At 40.3% G+C, this 19,669-nt stretch overlaps 1 protein-coding gene across 1 annotated transcript in view; it reads right to left on the bottom strand.

The window, feature by feature from the left end:
• LOC132271749 (probable F-box protein At1g44080) overlaps positions 1–5,541 on the bottom strand; it is a 55,761-nt gene extending 50,220 nt beyond the window's left edge. Inside the window, exon 1 of the mRNA XM_059773221.1 lies at positions 5,333–5,541. The gene's annotated coding sequence lies outside the window, so the exon portion shown is untranslated. The remainder of the gene's footprint in view (positions 1–5,332) is intronic.
• Between the last annotated feature and the right edge of the window lie 14,128 nt (positions 5,542–19,669).

Below are 19,669 nucleotides of genomic sequence, written 5' to 3' on the forward strand. Positions count from 1 at the left end.
CCATGACGCTGACACTTATCACATCGTCTTGAGTACTCCTCGGTATTCCGAGCCAAGTATGGCCAGAAATAACCTTGGGTCAGAATTTTGTGTGCAAGGGATCTTCCTCCGGAGTGGTTTCCACAATCTCCTTCATGAACTTGTTTTAGAATTGTGAGAGCCTCAGTAGGGGTTACACACTTGAGATAGGGACCGGAGAATGAACTTCGGTACAACTGGTTATTAATGATGGCATACTTAGCCGCGGTAAGCCTAAGCTTCCTTGCCTCAGCTTTCTGATTCGGGAGAACCCCTTCCTTGAGGTAGGCTTCGATTGGATCAATCCAGCAGGGCTCGCGTGGTACTTCTGGGATCACCATCACCTCTTGCTGGGGATTAATGCTAGGTCCTTCGAGAACATCGATTGGAACAAGCCGAACCAATTCTTCATCTGAAGACGATGCGGCTGCGGCCAATCGATCTGCTTCGGCATTTTCATCTCGTGGTACCTGATGGAACTCGATTTGATCGAACTCTCGGATAGCACTCTCTACAGCATCTTTGTATGACTTCATACGTTCCTCCTTGGGAGAATATTGCCCTGTCACTTGATTGATCACAAGCTGTGAATCACTAAAAACTTTTAAACATCGTACCTGTAGTTGTTTAGCTAGCCGAAGTCCGGCGAGCATTGCCTCATACTCGGCCTCGTTATTAGTAGATGGGAAATCTAGCAGAATTGACTGCTGCAGCTTGGTACCCTCGGGTGTTGTGATGTCAATACCAGCCCCTGCCCTTTTCCGGTTGGACGAGCCATCAACTCGTAACTCCCAGTATGGTTCTGTAAGTGTCGGTTCCTCAGGTTAATCTTCGCACTCTAGTAGGAAATCCGCTACCGACTGCCCCTTGTGAGATACCTTCGGTGCATAGGTGATGTCCAAAGAGCTAAGTTCAATAGTCCATTTTGTAATTCGACCAGACAGGTCTGGTTTAGCTAGGATAGCCCGTATAGGGTAATTTGTAAGTACCACTATGCTGTGAGACTCGAAGTAATGTCGAAGTTTCCTCTTGGCATAAATTAACGCCAGGATTACCTTTTCTGTCTTGCTGTACCATGTCTCGGCATCCGTCATAGTTTTGCTTGTGTAAAAGATTGGGTGCTGAACCTTGTCTTCTTCTTTAATCAACACTGCACTTGTTGCTACAGCTGATACTGCCAGGTACAGGATGAGAGTGTCTCCGGGCGTTGGAGCAGAAAGGATTGGGGGTTTTGCCATGTAGCTTTTCAATTGATTGAGAGCTTCCTGCTGCTAAGGTCCCCACATATCTTTGTTTTTGGATCGAATAGCATCAAAGAAAGGTTTATACTTATCAGATAATCGGGATATGAACCGGCTGAGAGCCGCAATTCGGCCGGTTAGAACTTGCACTTCCCTGCGAGTTTTCGGTTCCTGGTTTTGTATGAGTGCCTTTGCCTGAGCTGGGCTTACTTCTATTCCTCTTTTATTTACGACGTGCCCAAGGAACTGTCCTGACGAAACGGCGAAGGAGCACTTGGTGGGGTTTAGCTTCATATTGTATCTCTTGAGAGTATCAAAGACCTCCTGGAGGTGCTTCAGGTGGTCCTCTTTCCGTATACTTTTAACCACCATATCATCGATATAGGCTTCAACTGTATTGCCCAGCAGATTACTGAAAATTTTATTGACAAGTCGCTGGTAGGTGGCTCCGGCATTCTTTAGACCGAAGGGCATCACTCTGTAGCAGTAAGTGTCCGTTTCTGTGATGAAAGCAGTTTTCTCCTCATCTTCAGGATTCATGGGAATCTGATTATAGCCAGAGTATGCGTCGAGGAATGTGAGCCTTTCATAACCCGTCGTAGCATCCACCATTTGATCAATCTTGGGCAGAGGAAAGCTATCTTTTGGGCAAGCTTTGTTAAGGTTGGTATAATCTACGCACACCCTCCATTTCCCATTCTTCTTTTGAACGACTACTACATTCGAGAGCCATTGTGGGTATTGCACCTCTCGAATGAATCATGCTTGTAACAGTTTATTCACTTCCTCGGCTATTATGCGATTGCGTTCAGGTGCGAATCGTCGGTGCCTCTGTTTGACTGGCCTGAATTCTGGGTTAACCCTCAGACTATGGCATGAGACTGTAGGATTGATCCCCACCATATCTGAGTGATCCCAGGCAAAGACATCCGAATTGCACCGAATAACCCTGATCAATGCTTCCTTCTCTTCGGCTGTGCAAGATGAGCCAATGTAGGTGATCTTCTGAGGGTTTCCGAGGACTACCTCTACAGCTTCGAGGGACTCCTCGGTAGGTGCCTCAACTTCGGCTTCTTCCTCTGCCTTGAGATACTTGGGCAAAGGATACTGTAGCTGCTATTTGATTGCGTCTTTGGGATTCGCCTCTGACTGAGGTGATTTCGAAGCTTTCTTTGCTTCGTGTAGCGTTAGCATGTAACATTCTTTGGCAGTAACCTGGTCTCCCCAGAGGTCGATGACCTCCCTGCCATCCGGGGATAAACACCTCATTACTTGATGAAGTGTAGAAGGGACTCCATTCATACGATGGATCCAACCTCTTCCCATAATGAGGTTATAAGATGGATGAATCTCTGTCACGACGAAGTTTTCCTTTAGAGTTCTCTTTGCTGCAGTAACGGATAGATCGACCACCCCAAGCGGATTCACCTTAGTACCATCAAATCCCATTAGGGGGCCGGAAGTTGGCCTGATGGATGATGGTGAAATCCCCAACTGATCAAAAGCTGTTTTTGTAATGATGTTGGCGCTACTTCCCGGATCTACCAGCACTCTCCTGATCATGTAATTCGCTACCAGGAGGCTGATGACCAAGGGGTCCTCATGCGGGCGCTGGACTCTAGAAAGGTCATTGTTACCGAATCCAATATTGATGCTGCCTGGTGCAACTGTGTTTACCGAAGACAACCTGCGTAACTTATGAGCCTCTCGCAACCTGGATCTGTACAACTCTTCAGATTCTTCATCATCCTCTGACCTTCCGTGTATGGCATGGATAACCTTTACCTGACCGCTCTCTACCCGTCGAGGGTTAACCTCCCGAGGTCTTACGTGCTCCTTTGTGGCGAGATACTCCACCAATTCTCCTCTCGCTATCATGCTTTCTACTTGTCGCTGTAGGGACCTGCAGTCATTGGTGGTATGCCCATAATCTCTATGGTAGGCACAATGTTTGCTTTTGTCCCTCTGCTCCAAGGGTTGCTTCATGGGCTGAGGAGTTGCGAACCTCGTCTTATTCTCTTGGAATAGGCGCGCCAAGGTAGTACGGAGAGGGGTAAGCCTGTCCTCTGTCCTTCGCCTTTTCTCAAACGCTTGGGTGACTTGTGTGGCGGTATGAGGGACCTTCTGCATCCTTGTGCTCGCAGCTTTCTCTCGAGACTTATTTTCCACCGTGACGAGGGTAGCGTGCTGTGCACGGTGGGCTACGTTTTCCTCCAATCGGATGTAGATTTGTGCCCTAGCGTTCAAAGTCTGCATATCCGGGGGGGAATATTTGACCAAGGATGTGTGAAACTTGGTTCCCTGGATCATCGCCAACTTAAACGTTTCGATTGCCGTGGCAGGATGGCAATCTGCTATCTCCGAGGCCTCCATGTTAAACCTGGATAAAAAATCTTGCAAAGTTTCTCCCTTCCTTTGCCTTATGGTGAAAAGGCTGGCGATACTTTTCTTCTGCTTCTTATTTCCGCAATACTGGGCTAAGAACATGGTGCACAAGGTCTCATAGTCAGGGATAGACTTGTGTGGCCTATTCCTGAACCATTCTAACGCTGCTCCGGTTAAACTGATAGGAAAAACCTTACACATCCACGGATCGTTATGATCGTCCAGTGCTATCTTTTGCGCATAATGATCAAGATGCCGAGAGGGGTCTCCTGCCCCATCGACTGGGTGAAGGATGGCATAGTGAACTTCTTCGGCCTCTCCACAAGGTACACTTCGTCAGTAAAGGGGGTCTTGACCAAGGAATTCTTGTGCTCTCTAGCCATCTCGGCTGGTGTCTGGACTCTCAAGAGCTTCTTTTCGTCGAAGGCATCTTGTACACGTGCGCCATCCGGAACGCCATTGGACCATACCGTAAGCCTACGGCTGGACTCGGCCTGTTCGTCCTGAGTGCGATGCGGGAGATTATCCGAAGCAACTGCCTCGGACCTCGTCCCTTGCTTTTGCTGAACCTCACTAGGTCGAGCCCCGTTGGGTGGTGTCTCGTTGGCTGGAGGCTCGTGAACCGGAGGTAAATTCCGGGTGGGAGGTGGTGCCGCAGCATCGCCTGGTGGTGGTTGTGGCGTTAGCCTGGCCATGGCCGTGTGCAGCGTATGAGTCTGCTGCTGAAGCGCAGCTATCTGGGCGACACTCGTATCGTTTGCTTGCCGGAGTGTCCCAAATTGGTGCAAGAACTCTTCTCGCATCTTTTGCATCAATTATATCTGTTGATTCATTACTGACTTTCCGTTTGACATTCCAGACACGATTAAAGGATTTAATTTGAAGAACAAGTGGGAGTATATTTCTATACGGTTCCCACAGACGACGCCAAAGTGTAGGTGCAAAATTTCGCTCAACCAATAATGACTGAGAAAAATAAAACAACTCACTCAAAAACAATAAAAATAAATGAGAACAATGTGTAGAGAAGTGTGGAATTGCTTGATCCTTTATTGGAGGTCTTAGCCTCTATTTATATACAAAAGATTGCAAAATTATGGTAGGACTCGCGTTACTTGCCCTCCAATTCTTTCTATATAACCATACTTTTCTAATAGAGTTCTTTCCATTGTTGAATTTTCCATACATAGAACTTGCCTTGTACAGGAACTTCCTATCCGAATTTTCCTTCTACGGTAAATTCTTCAAATGGTAGGATTTGTGCATTCTTGGGCTGAATATATTTTGATCCGGCTGGGCTTGGGTAACAGGCCGGATGTTAAATACTCATATCTGGACTGACGACAAGCTAGGCTGATGGCTTCTTGAGTCGGCCTTGATGGAATGGTCTTGGGCTGTAAATACCCTCAACTTGGGCTTGAGCATGATGGGCCTTATATGTCCTTGGCCTGTAGATATGGGTAGTGGTGACGTGTGCGTTTTTTATTGGAGGGAGTTTTTTTCCCTCCACATTAAGGTAACAGACTTGCTACTAACAAATTTGACAAAAACTATTCTAATAAAATTAATTTTCAATATTAAAATTTAATTGAGCCACTACCACTACCAAATCCAAATCCCATAAAAACAATATATATATATATATACACACACACACACTGTGAATATGAACAATGAAAACAACTTACCTCGAGGCTGCAATAATCTTAAACTCCACAATTGGCGATGCAAACCTAATGAGTAAAGCTGATCTATATATGTATATATATAAAGATGTAATCTTTTCCTAATCAGGAAGGAATCAGAGGGAAATTTCTTACAATCCTAATAGAACAATGAGTCGAGATATTATTTCCTCGTTAGCTATCTGAACAACAAAGTACGACGGGTTAGATTTTTAGGGATTCTTAGGATGTAAAAGTCAGATTAAATTGCACTTCAACCCCCTCACGAATGATTAAATTGCACTTCAACCCCCTCACCAATGATTCAAAAACTGTACCGCTTTAACGTCTGTGTTTCATAGCACTTGCCATGTCAACGTAGTCAACAGAACCATTGAATTTACAGTATAACCCTTGTCACGTGAAAAGGTTTCAAAAAGATTCGATTGCCCCCCTCCCTAAATTTGATTTCAGATGTAAACGCGACACTATAAGCATATGACTATATATATATATATATATATATATATATATATATATATATATATATTATTATTTTTTATTAAAAGTATTTTAGTACATGACTATATATTATATTATTATTATAATTTTATTATTAAATGTACAAAGAGTTTCAATAAATTAGTGTGTTTCAATATATTATTTTTTAATAATAAATTTAATTAAATAAAAATATATATAATGAAATTAATAATTAAATATCTCTAATTGCACAAAATATATATATAAACGAAATATATAAAGAAAATAAATAATTTAGAATTTCTAATTATACAAAAATATATATAAAGAAAATATATAAATAATTTAATCTATTTAATCTCCACATCATTTTAAATTTTATAAATAATATATAAATAAGTTTCTAATATATAAATAATTTAATCTATTTAGTCTCCACACCTTTTTTAATTTTATAAATAATATATACAAAGTAAATAAATTTCTAATATATAAATAATTAAAATATTAATAAAAAATAGTCTTTGATATTATTTAAGGAGTTTGAAAATACACTTATCAATAATTAAAATTTTATTGTAAAGTTTAATTAAAAAAATAAATAATTTAGTCTCTTTAATTAGACCAAAAAATATATATAAAAGAAATATATACGAGTTTTTAAAAGAGTTCAAATGAAATTTTTTAAATATATATATATATAGAAGAATGCTTACCTTAGGTCAGCTTATTGTCACGCCCCGTAACCAAGAGGCTACGCCACGCAGACGCCCAGCAGTCGATGACATGGAGCCTGTATGGATCGGAGCTTTCTAGATTTCTCTACACAAGTATGGAACTTTCCGGAATTCTCTAGATTAGTGTGGAGTTGTCTAGCCTTTTTCTAGACTTGTCTAGAGTTGTATAGAATTCTCTCGACTTGTCTTGTACATTGTATATAGTTCTAGAATTGTGTAGATATATCTTTGGAGGATTCTAGACATTTAATCTAGGCCACACATTTGTACACATCTAGAATATTCTTGTAAGGGCCAAAGGCCTATAAATAGGAGGTGGGAGTTCATTTGTTCCTCACCAAGCAAGCTAAGTTGTAATCTCCTCTCAAGTAATACAAGTGTTCATACATTCCCAAACTCTCTTGCTCACTTGCCTACATCTCTTCCTATACACCCAAGTAAGCAAATCACTTGTCAAGCCTTAGTCTTCACTAAGCTAGCACACTCGAGTAGGCTGACTTAGCGCTTCAAGGGGGCTTGATAGTGTCTAAGGCCGCACGTGAGCTTGGAAAGGTCCAAGTCCGTGACAGTTGGTATCAGAGCTAAGGTCGTAAAGCGTCACACCTTGTGTGGAGGAAGCTATGGCAGAGTACTCAAACGTGGTTAATGTGCCAGAGGAGGAACCGCGTGCAAGGGATGAAAATCGCCTTCCAGTCGGAGTGAGGACAAAGGCTAAGTCGAAGGACATCGTTGCGGGCTTAGAGGCACGTTTGGTAAGCATGGAGGAGTCCATGGCCAACGTAAAGGGGCAGCTTGAAAATGCTCACCTGCGCATGGACGAGATGGAGTCGGAGGACACTGAGGTCCAGGATGTTATCAAAGGGTCACTGTGATACCCCCGGATTTCCGGATGCGGGTTGGCCAAGCCCACGCCCGGTAACCCGAGGATATCAAATCAATTAGCAATTTAACGAACACAGAATACAATATAGAAAACAGGAATGAATAAAATTTTGCTGAAAAGAACTAAAATGAAAATCCTTTAATGGAAAAACCTCCGAATAAACTTTATATACAAGAACTAGTTTGAATACAACAACTTCTCCTTTACTTCTAATGCAACTCGGGAATCCATCTCGTGGACCCCTACTAAAAATTCCAATACTGAACATGAACAACTGCAAAGAAATCCAATGCTCATAATGAGAAGAAATACTCCTACATCGTCGGTGGAGTGAATAACTATATCTGCTCAGCACGATCAAGCTCTGAGCCTGGAACTGACGAACACCTGTAAAAATAAGAATGGGTCAGGCCCACATGCAAGTTCTATCCTGACTGCAATCTATACAATGACCCGATACGCAGATACACCCTAGATATCTCAGCAATAGCTATCTAGTCCATACATATATAAATATCCATACTAAGGGGCATTCACTGGACTATGTAGGGGGTCTCAACCTGAATAGAAGGCAACATGCAAAAACGCACCCAAATGTGGGCATGAGTACCTAGACCTAACATGGTACACCTCAACCTACTATAACCAGCTACGCATCCACTGCATATAAGCACCCTAACCAACGAGTCTAAAACTCAAGCTCATCTTATGGTACCATAATCATATATTTAAAATCCGTCCAAACCAGAGTATGTCATTCAATTCTTTGTTGATCTGACATAAAACGTATAATCAGTTAACCACTCAACTTATTCAGTTGATATGAGTTAACTCCAAACAACAGTAAATCCAAATGGTCACTCAACATACTCAGTTGATCTGACCTCAACCACAAACATCAATTAATCCAAATAGTCTCACAACTTACTCAGTTGATCTGACTTAAACAAAATTAGGATTCAATATTTTACAATCCTTTTCTTTAATCCAATAGGTTAGGTTCATGCGTTTTGAGCTAAACCATCCCTAGTATGACACCGTCCCATATCGGTGCATACAATCCTCCATAACCATGTAATTGACATAATATATATTAATTCAGTAATTAAAATTCAAAACTATGTAAAAATTACAGACTATGATAAATAGTACAGCAATTTAATATCCAAAACCAAAAGCCAGGTAGTTGCAGAATAGTTCATATAATACTTCAGCAATTTCAATTCAAAACCATCATCCAGTTAATTGTAGAATAATATATACGATTTCACAATTAACATCCAAAACCATGTAAATTACAACATATAAATTAAAGTTTAGCAATTCACAGTCTAAACCAATATTCAAATAATTGCAGAACTGTGTTTAACATTCAGCAATTCAAATCCCAGCTTATAACCATATAGTTACAGGAACCGATTTAATAATCCAACAACTAACATCCAGCGTATGTAAAGATCAATTCTAATAAATCATTGACTTCACCATGCATTTAAAATAAGTTTTACAATCATAATATTGTCCAAGAAATTGCTAGAAATTAATCATAGCAAATCAGTTCCTTTTATCCGTCAATGGCATGCTAAGTTGCTTACTTGAAAACTATTTTATTGTTTTAGCACCGAGCTATAAACCATTCCACAAGTGATTTATTTAACACTTAATCATTAAGTTAAGAACCCCAGTATACTCCCAGTATAGTTTAAAAACACTTAAAACCATCCAAACAACGCCCAAAAACTCCTGAAAATACACCCGTGGAAGAGCTTGCTCCTAAAATGGAAGAGCAGGCTTCAAAATAACCTAGAGCCGGCTCTAAAGGGACTTAGAGCCGCCTCTTGTTGGGGTAGAGCGGGCTCTACACCTCCTAGAGCCGGCTCTACTCATGGGGGAGCCGGCTCCTCCCTCCATGCAACCGGCTCTCTCCCCCTGTGAGAGTTTCGGTTCGTTTTCGATTCAGTTCTATCTTTCTGCTTCTTCTTCGGCTTATTTCTACCCTTTAGTTGGTTTCTAAAACTGATCCTAAGGGTCTTATTAATATCCACTAGCATCCCAAAGGTTTGATTACAACCATTTGATTCAATTACATAGATCAAATTTGCTACCGAACTAGACATGTTTTAGAGATAACACTGAAACTATTTTGCAATAACAGTTCTATTCCAACCCCTCTGTTCCTCTTCACTATTGATCTTGAGAGTCCTATAACACCCCATAATCATCCCCATGATTTATTTACAGAGGTCAAAAGCAATTACAGAAACTAAAATTGCTAACAACATAACATGTTTAAAACAGAAAACTGAAATAAGACTTGCAAGCATTAAACAGAATTGATTTTTAACACGTAAAGATCATCAATATAACATATAATAAGCATGTACATTCCAATTCATAATTACTTAAACCCTAGAGACTATCAAGGTGCACAGAACACAAGCCAAAGAAAAGGAGAAATGAAAGAACTTGTCTTTTAAAGGTTTTGATCTGAAACCTTTTACCGTCTTCTTCCTAGGTTTTTTCGGCAACCGTAGTTTCCATTAAACCTCCTCTACCGCTCTTGGTTTAACCCACGAGCCAGCCTCTGTTCCTCTTCCTCCTAAGTCCGTCCGTTAATCCATAGTCGAAACCCTGACCGTCAACTCTCTCTGTTTTTCTCACAATTTTTCTCTCTGTTTCTCTCTATATTTCTTTACGTGAAATAGGGTTCTACAACCTTATACAGACTTATAACAGTATATATATAGGCAATTACAAAACTTAAGTCTACTTAAAACCTTAGACTAAAACCTAATTAAAATCATAAACTGAAAACCTCTTTAAAACCCAGTCGGCCCAATAACGTGATCCATCAAACTAAAACCCTAATTTAACATTAAAATGAAATACATTAATAATTTAACCTAACAAAACATTTAAACAATTAAAACTAATTTAATTAAATAAAAGAAAATAAAAATCCAACTAAGCAATTAATGCAAATAATCCGACAAAAACAAAATAACCAATTACACAACCAATCACGTAAAGAAAACAATTAACCAATTAAACACAAAACAGAAACCACACAACACATATATTCATGTAAGCACCTAAAATGCACAAAAATATATATATATATAAATTTCAATTATATCATTTACAAAATTAGAGGTATTACAGTCACTCAATGCCCTAAGTGGTGACTGTCGGCAGGAGCTCCAAACACTTCGAGAACTTATGTTGGGTGAGTTTGCCACCCTACGTGTCTACGTTAATCAAAAGCTTGGCACCTTCCGCGAGCGAATGGAGGAAATGCGAGTGGATTGGGCATTGTGCAAGCGGACAGTGGCGTCCAGCATAGCTACTACGGGGTTAGTAGCTCCCCGGGTTGACATTCCCAAGCCTAAGTGCTATAGTGGGAATCGGGTAGCGAGGGAGTTGGAGAACTTCCTTTTTAGCATGGAGTAGTACTTTGAGGCTACGGGCATGACGGATGAGACCATCAAGATACGCACGACGACCCTCTACCTCACCGACCATGCCATGCTATGATGGAGGAAAAAGTATGGTGACATGAGCAAATGTACGGTCTCTATTGATACTTGGGCTAATTTCACAAAAGGAATCAAGAAGCATTTCTCTCCTGAGAATGCCGAGGATGAAGCCAGGGGCAGACTCCGAAGGTTAAAACAAGTTGGGTCGATCCGGGACTATGTGAAGGAATTCACTAACTTGACACTTGAGATCCCGGATCTATCCGACAAGGACTCTCTTTCCTTATTCATAGATGGCTTGCAGTTGTGAGCCAAGACAGAGTTGAGGCGGCGCAACATGCAAGACCTTGCCACGGCTATTGCAGAGGCGGAGTCCTTTATCGATTTCAACTCCAAGAAGGAATCCTCGTCCAAGCCAAAGGACAAAGACAAGGATAAGGGGCGGTATGCTGGCAAAGGTGGGGGAGACAAGGGCGCTGCGCCACACAAGGATTGGTCCCGTAAGCCAAGTGGTGGCTATGGTGGCAAAGAGGGAAGGGAGAACAAGGAGGGAGCATCCAAGCCCAAGGGTTCTTGCTTCCTATGTGATTGGCCACATTGGGTGAGAGATTGCCCAAAGAAGAAGACCCTCAATGCCATGACAAGCCACTGCGAGGAGTAGTAACAAGAGGAGGCGCAGATGGGATCGCTGCAAATCCTTAATGCCATCAAGGCTAAAACCGAAGTCCCTAAGGCAGCGGCTAAGGGGCTAATGTTCATGGAGGCGAACATCAACGGGACACCCACACGTGTTTTGGTGGACATGGGTGCATCCCACAACTTTGTGAGCATTGATGAGGCCAAGAAATTGGGTATCAAGTATAGCAAAGAAGGGGGCTCCATGAAGGCAGTTAACTCGGCGACAAAGGCTATACATGGCATGGCACATGGCGTTAAAGCATGCATTGGCGAGTAGGGTGGCCACATAGATCTATCAGTGGTACCCATGGAGGACTTCAAGCTAGTCATTGGGTTGGAATTCTTAGACAAGATGAGAGCCTTCCCCATTCCTTTTGCTAACACTATGTGTATCATGGAAGACAACACAGCATGCATGGTGCCAGTGTAGCGAGGTGCCAAGTTGGAAGCCCAAGCCTTGTTAGCTATGCAGTTTAAGAAGGGCTTCAAGAAGGGAAAGACTAGCTACCTTGCTACGTTGCTAGAAACACCCGATGATGAGCTAGTCCTTTCCCCATAAGAAGAGGTGCCTAAGGAGATACGAGCTATGCTAGACGAGTACATGGACGTAATGCCTAAGGAGCTGCCCAAGAAGCTTTTACCTAGGAGGGAGGTGGATCATAAGATTGAGATAGAACCAGGTTCCAAACCCCCTGCTTTGGTGCCTTACCGGATGTCACCCCCAGAGTTGGAGGAGTTGCGGAGGCAACTTAAGGAGCTGTTAGACGCGGGTTATATTCGACCTTCGGATGGCGCACCGGTGTTGTTCCAGAGGAAGAAGGACGGGTCCTTGCGCATGTGCATCGATTATAAGGGTGCTAAACAAGGTGACGATCAAGAACAAGTACCCCATCCCCCTCATTGCTAATATTTTTGATCAGCTTGGTGGAACACGCTACTTCACTAAGCTAGACTTGTACTCAGGGTGCTATCAGGTGCGGATAGCGGACGAGGATGAGCCTAAGACTACATGTGTGACGAGGTATGGCTCTTATGGGTTCCTTGTTATGCCATTTGGTCTCACCAATGCACCTGCTACTTTTTATACTTTGATGAACAAACTCTTCCATCCCTACTTGGATAGCTTTGTGGTGGTGTATTTGGATGATATTGTTGTGTATAGCACCACTCTAGTGGAGCACGTGCAGCACTTGAGGACGATCTTCCAAGTCTTACGGGAGAACGACCTATATGTAAAGACGGAGAAATGCTCATTTGCCCAAGATGAGGTGTTATTCCTAGGGCATAAGAAACGGATTGGCAAGCTGATGATGGATGAAGCAAAGGTGAGGGCCATTCAGGAGTGGGAGCCACCTACTAAGGTGACAGAGCTACGCTCATTTCTTGGGCTTGTCAACTATTACCGCCACTTCATCAAGGGTTACTCGGTGAGAGCAGCCCCATTAACAGACCTTCTGAAGAAAGCGCGCGCTTAGAGTTGGACAGAGTCATGCCAGGGGGCATTTGATGACTTGAATAGGACAGTTACAAAGGAGCCGGTACTTAGCTTGCCCAACCACTCCAAGCCATATGAGGTGCACACGGATGCATCAAACTTTACTATTGGGGGCGTGTTGATGCAGGAAGAGCACCCCATAGCCTACGAGAGCCACAAGCTCAATAACACTGAGCGGCGCTATATGGTGCAAGAGAAGGAAATGACAATGGTTATTCATTGCCTACGTACTTAGAGACACTACTTGCTCGGGGCACAATTTGTGATCAAGACAAATAATGTTGCCACTAGCTACTTCCAGAATCAGAAGAAGCTTAGCCCCAAGCAAACACGATGGCAGGACTTCCTGGCGGAGTTCACTTATCATTTTGAGTACAAGCCGGGCAAGGCCAATGTTGTGGTAGATGCGTTTAGTCGCAAGGCCGAGCTCGCAGCTATTAGCCGGCCCCAGCACCCTCTTGTGGAGTGAATCAAGGAAGGGTTGCAACATGATCCTCTAGCCAAAAGCCTTATTCAGCTAGCTAAGGAAGGGAAGACTCGGTGCTTTTGGCTAAGGGATGATTTACTTCTTACCACAGGGGACCGATTCTTTGTGCCCAGGTAGGGCAACTTACGGAAGGAGCTAATATGGGAGTGCCATGACACCAAATGGGCTGGTCACCTAGGTATGCGACGTAAGCTAGCACTCCTAAAAGATTCTTACTATTGGCCTCGGATGCGTGATGATGTGGAGACATATGTGAGGACCTGCCTTATGTGCCAACAAGACATGATACAATAACAGCATCTCGCAGGCCTACTGGAGCCACTGCCTATTCCAGAGAGACCATGGGAGAGCGTCTCTATGGATTTCATCACTTGTTTGCCCAAGTCAGAGGGTTGCGGGAGCATTATAGTGGTGGTAGATCGGTTTAGCAAGTATGCCACCTTCATACCCATACCAGCAGATTGCACGGCTGATAGGGCAGCAAAATTGTTTGTTGACCATGTGGTCAAGCTTTGGGGAGTTCCAAAAAACATTGTCAGTGACAGAGACCAGCGCTTCACTGGTAGATTTTGGACGGGGCTCTTCAAAAAGATGGGGATGGATCTCAACTTCTCTACGAGTTTCCACCCCCAATCAGATGGGCAGACGGAGCGCATCAATGCTCTCCTGGAGCTTTATTTGAGGCACTATGTAAGTGCCAACCAGCGAGATTGGGCCAAACTCCTTGGGGTGGCACAGTTTTCTTACAACTTGCAGCGGAGTGAGGCTACCAATCACAGTTCATTTGAGATTGTTACCAGACGGCAGCCTATGACACCCAACGCCATTACTTTGACTTGCGATGGTAAAAGTCCAGCGGCCTACAAATTTGCCAAGAGGTGGCATGAGCAGTCCGACTTAGCTAGGGCGTACCTTGATAAGGCGGCAAAGAAGATGAAAAAGTGGTCGACACCAAGTGAATACGGGTGGAGTACATAGTGGGAGACCAGGTGATGGTTAAGCTACTACCCCAACAGTTTAAGTCCTTATGAAGCGTGCATAAGGGGTTAGTAAGGAAGTACGAGGGCCTATTCCCCATTGTCAAGCGGGTGGGCAAGGTCTCCTACATGGTGGAGCTTCCACCCAAGTTGAAGATACATCCAGTCTTCCATGTCAGCATGCTCAAGCCTTATCATGAAAACACGAATGACCTTACTCGGGGCATATCGCAGAGGGCACCCACGACCGTTGTCACATCCTTCGACAAGGAAGTTGATTGCATCTTTGCAGATCGTGTGATGAGCAGGAGAGGCGTGCCCAAGTATACAGAGTACTTAGTAAAATAGAAGAATCTGCCAGATAGCGAGGCGAGCTGGGAGCATGAAGATACACTTTGGTAGTTCACGGAGCATATCCAGCAGTTCAAGCAAGAAAACGCGACGAGGGCGTCACGAGCTTAGGTGGGGAAGAATGTCACGCCCCGCAACCAAGAGGCTACGCCACGCAGGCACCACGCAGACGCCCAGCAAACGATGACATGGAGCCTGAATGGACCGGAGCTTTCTAAACTTCTCTACACAAGTATGGAACTTTCCGGAATTCTCTAGATTAGTGTGGAGTTGTCTAGCCTTTTCTAGACTTGTCTAGAGTTATATAGAATTCTCTAAACTTGTCTTGTACATTGTAGATAGTTCTAGAATTGTGTAGATATATCTTTGGAGGATTCTAGACACTTAATCTAGGCCACACATTTGTACACATCTAGAATATTCTTGTAAGGGCCAAAGGCCTATAAATAGGAGGTGGGAGTTCATTTGCTCCTTACCAAGCAACCTAAGTTGTAATCTCTTATCAAGTAATACAAGTGTTCATACATTCCCAAACTCTCTTGCTCACTTGCCTACATCTCTTCCTACACACCCAAGTAAACAAAGCACTTGTCTAACCTTAGTCTTCACTAAGCTAGCACACTCAGGTAGGCTGACTTAGCACTTCAAGGGGGCTTGAAAGTGTCTAAGGCCGTACATGAGCTTGGAAAGGTCCAAGTCCGTGACATTATGCTGACATGTTCTAACAAGAGAATGTCATGTGTCAAATAAAATTGAATATTTTTTTTTTTTTTTTTTTTTTTTTTTGTTTGTATCTAACGATGGTTAGATTTTACGCCCCTTCTCACCACCCCTCCTACCACCTCCCCAACCATTCCCGAAACCTCTCTAACGTTACACACAGTCTCAACTTCTCACCACCACCACCACCTCTACTATCACCACCAGGACTGCCACCACTTCAAACCAATATATATGGGTTAGGGCGATGGGTAAAATGACAAAGCGAGAGCACCACCGTCGCCACCCACGCCGAGAAGCTTCAAGATGGCATCAGCCGCCCGCGCAGTTTCGAGGTCCTCTCTCGCCACCGCGTAGTTCCGAGGTCCTCTCCCACCACCACGACCTCTTCTCTCAGCTCTTGTCCCTCGCCACCTGCCGATCCGTCATCTCCACCCTCCAATCTTCCGTCCGCAGAGTCCGTTCCGAGATCGCTGACCCGCAGCGCCAAATCTTCCGCCTCTCCAAAAAACTCCACGAAGTCATGGCCGCAACCGAATGAGGGTTTTGGAGAGGATTATTGTTCTATCTTTGGAGGTTGGGATTTGAAGGCCAAATATGCCATTTTTCTTGCCAAAATGAGGGTTTAGATATAGGTTTTTAGCAGATCTGTTAATATGGATTCCGTGGTAGTTGTGTTGGGGACTGTAAGGGTGGCACATAGATTTGAACAATTGGGATTTGGTAGCATGTTTGAGAAAGATCCAAAGATGGTGAGGAGAGGACCGGCAGAGTAGACGACATGTTCTTTGTCAGCCGCCGGAGACTTCGAAGCAGAAAGAGAAGAGGCGTAAGATCTAACCATGGTTAGGTTTATTTTTTATTTTTTAACTTTTATTTGACACGTGGCATTCTCTTATTGGTCTATGTCAGGAATTATTTATTGTAAGATCTATTACGAGTTTGGATAGGACAATAGTACGGTTTATAGCCGTAATTATGTGATTGTACTATGTTTCTTATGATATTTTTTGTAATTAGAAATTTACAAACAAAATTCTTTATTTTTAGACCCCTTTTACTACCAAAATAATAATAAAAAAAAAAGTAAATTAGTAATATTTTTTACTTTCTAAAATAGATTTTTATTTTTTATTTTTTTATTTTTTATCTTTCATTTTTTGGTTTTGTTTTCTTTTATCTCATTTATTTTATTTTATTTTTCATTTTCTTTCTCTTTATTTTTTCTTTTAAAACACAAGTATTTAACCAGACTTGGAAATAAAAATGGTGCTAATTGTAAAATAAATATATAAAAAGGAAAAAAAAAAATCATATGGACTTGTTACTCGTAGTATTGAGTTTAAAGTGTATATATGAACCTAATACATAAATACTTATTTTTAAGCTTCTGTTTTTGACTTTTAGCAATGGGCGATGAATAGAACGGATTAACGGACATTTAATGACCATGACAATAGAAAATGACTAATATACCCGTAAACCAGATTTCACAGTAACCCACAACATTGATCAACTCAGGTGCATTTAGTAACGTGTTTGTTTTTTTATTTTCGTAGTCTTAAGAAAGCAAAATTAAGATTTTGTTTTCTTGAATGAAAATAAAAAGCAGAAATAATATTTATTAACACTAGTTGTTGTCACAAATTTGAAAACATAAAACAATAACAGTGTTTAGTAATACAACACATGTATTTGTTACAAAATGTTCATAATATTCTTTAATTTTTTTATTATTTTTTTTAATTTTTAATTTGTATTTTAAATTTTTCATGACAAGAATTTTAAGAGTTAGTGATTAAAGGTGGGGGAGAGTAGATGACTTAAACACGAACTCTCGAACACAGAAAGCAACCCACGACACTTGCTTCCATTAGTATAAAAAAGCCATAATTTAGAAAATTTAATTTAAAATTATAAATCTTAAAAATACCCAATACATCACAACCAATTATGTATATAAATATGCATAATGTATACATTTATTATGTGATATATAATATATTTAGTATATGATAATTTATTATGAATAAAAAAATATTAAATAATATATCTTATATGTAATAAAATATATATTGTGTTATAATATTGTAAATTAATTATAGTTTAATATTTACATATAATATAATATAGATATGATATTTACATATAATATTGTATAAATATTGTATAATATTTACATATAAATATTGTATAATATTAAAAATTATATTCTATATCAAAAATTAGTAATTTAATAATATTATATTCTATATCAAAAATGATTTTTTCACAAAAAATAATTTATATTATTATTTAATATATTATATATTAAAATATATTTTTATCAAATAAAAAATAATATATAATATTTAATATATTCTATGTTAAATATATATATTTTTATTAACATTTAATATGCAACTTAGTATATAACACAAACAATATGAATTTTATTTGAAATAAATAATGTCTATATAGTAACATTAGTGAAAACATTTCTGTGCTATAGTGCCAAAAATATAGGAAACATCTTTTTGTGTTTGCTCTTTTCTTCACAAAAATTTAAAACGTTTTCTATTATAAAAAAACAAAAATATTTTATTGAACGCAATTTTTGTTTTCGTTTTGCCTTTTTAAAAGTTGGCAACAGAAAATAAGAAATGTTTCTCGTTACTAAACACACCATCATCTTCTCTAAATCGCATTCAGCCATTTGCCACAATCAAAACAAAAAAAAGGCCAAATTTAATTAACCAAAGAAAAACACCAATTTTCCAAATCAAGCTATTAAACGTCTTATGCTCTATCTAAATTTGAGCATAAATGTTGCATTCCTTTGTCACGTCAACAATCTCATTGGAACGGAAAAAGAAATTATGGCAATGATGTGAACACTCTCAAATATTGTATATTCATTGTAGTATTATTTTTTATCTGCATTTCATGACTCATAAGTTCCATTTATATGAATTCAATGGCGAATGGAAGTTGAAGTGAAATGACAAGTAGTATTACAGTTTTTTTTTTATGATTATTATTATAAATATAAGGACTTATTGGCTTGTTTGATGGAGACAAAGTCATAATGTTAAAAAAATTATATTAACCAAAATGCAGACAGTCAATATATAAAAAATTATTATCTTCGAAATTACTATTATTATTTTCAGATACCACTTTTGTCTTGGGTGATAAGGATATTACTTTTATGCACATTGATACTACTTTTTTGTGCACACACGTCTACTTTTTGTGCACACACACACACATATATTTTTTTGCAGTACAAAAAATGGTACCTAATGACATGGTAAAAAATAAATAAAAATAGTACATGCTTGCACAAAAATTAGTACTAATGTGCATAAAAGTTATCCTCTATACCCAAGATAAAAGTATATATATAAAAATATTATTTATAGTAAGAAATTTCAAAAATAACTCCGGTAGCTCTGGATGATTGAAATGAAAAAAAGAAATTGTAAATAACTTGTTCATGCTTAACATGTAACATAACTCTTTTTTTTTTTTTCGTTTTTTTTTTTTTTTTTCAGATAAACAAGAAACTTTTAAATTTGATTTTGAATCAAATCATATTTATCAAATAAATAGGTAAATATAGTTATATATGAATGGGGTCAAGGAAAAATGCTTTGGAACAGGGATTGCCAACAAATTCAAATCAAGTCTGAAGATGGTGACTGGTCACATATACCAAGGCTAAAATTGTCTAGTTGCCACCCTTGGATGCCCTTACATACTAGGGCAATTGCACCCCTATGAAGGGATGCCCCTACAAACTAAGGCAATTGAAAAACTACAGGAAATGGAGAAACTAAATATTGATTACAGAAAAAATCAACTCAGACCAAGGTAAACGTGACAATGGTAATATACTGGGCATATACTGGCCATGCGTGCTTTGGGAATTCGTGTGTGGCGGTCGCTCTGAGTCCCCTCGGTCCTTTGCCACTCATTTTGCCCTAATTGTGGGTTGAAAAAAAAAAAAAAAAAAAAACGTGTAGTAAAGTGGCACTGTAATTGCCCCATTAAGTAGCCAGTGTTGAGAAAGGCAGCATTATAGGGTATTAT

This window comes from Cornus florida, unplaced genomic scaffold, assembly GCF_030987335.1.
Source record: "Cornus florida cultivar Cherokee Brave unplaced genomic scaffold, ASM3098733v1 CherokeeBrave_3.0.0_Hap2_Chr08, whole genome shotgun sequence".
In the NCBI taxonomy this organism is placed as follows: Eukaryota; Viridiplantae; Streptophyta; class Magnoliopsida; order Cornales; family Cornaceae; genus Cornus; species Cornus florida.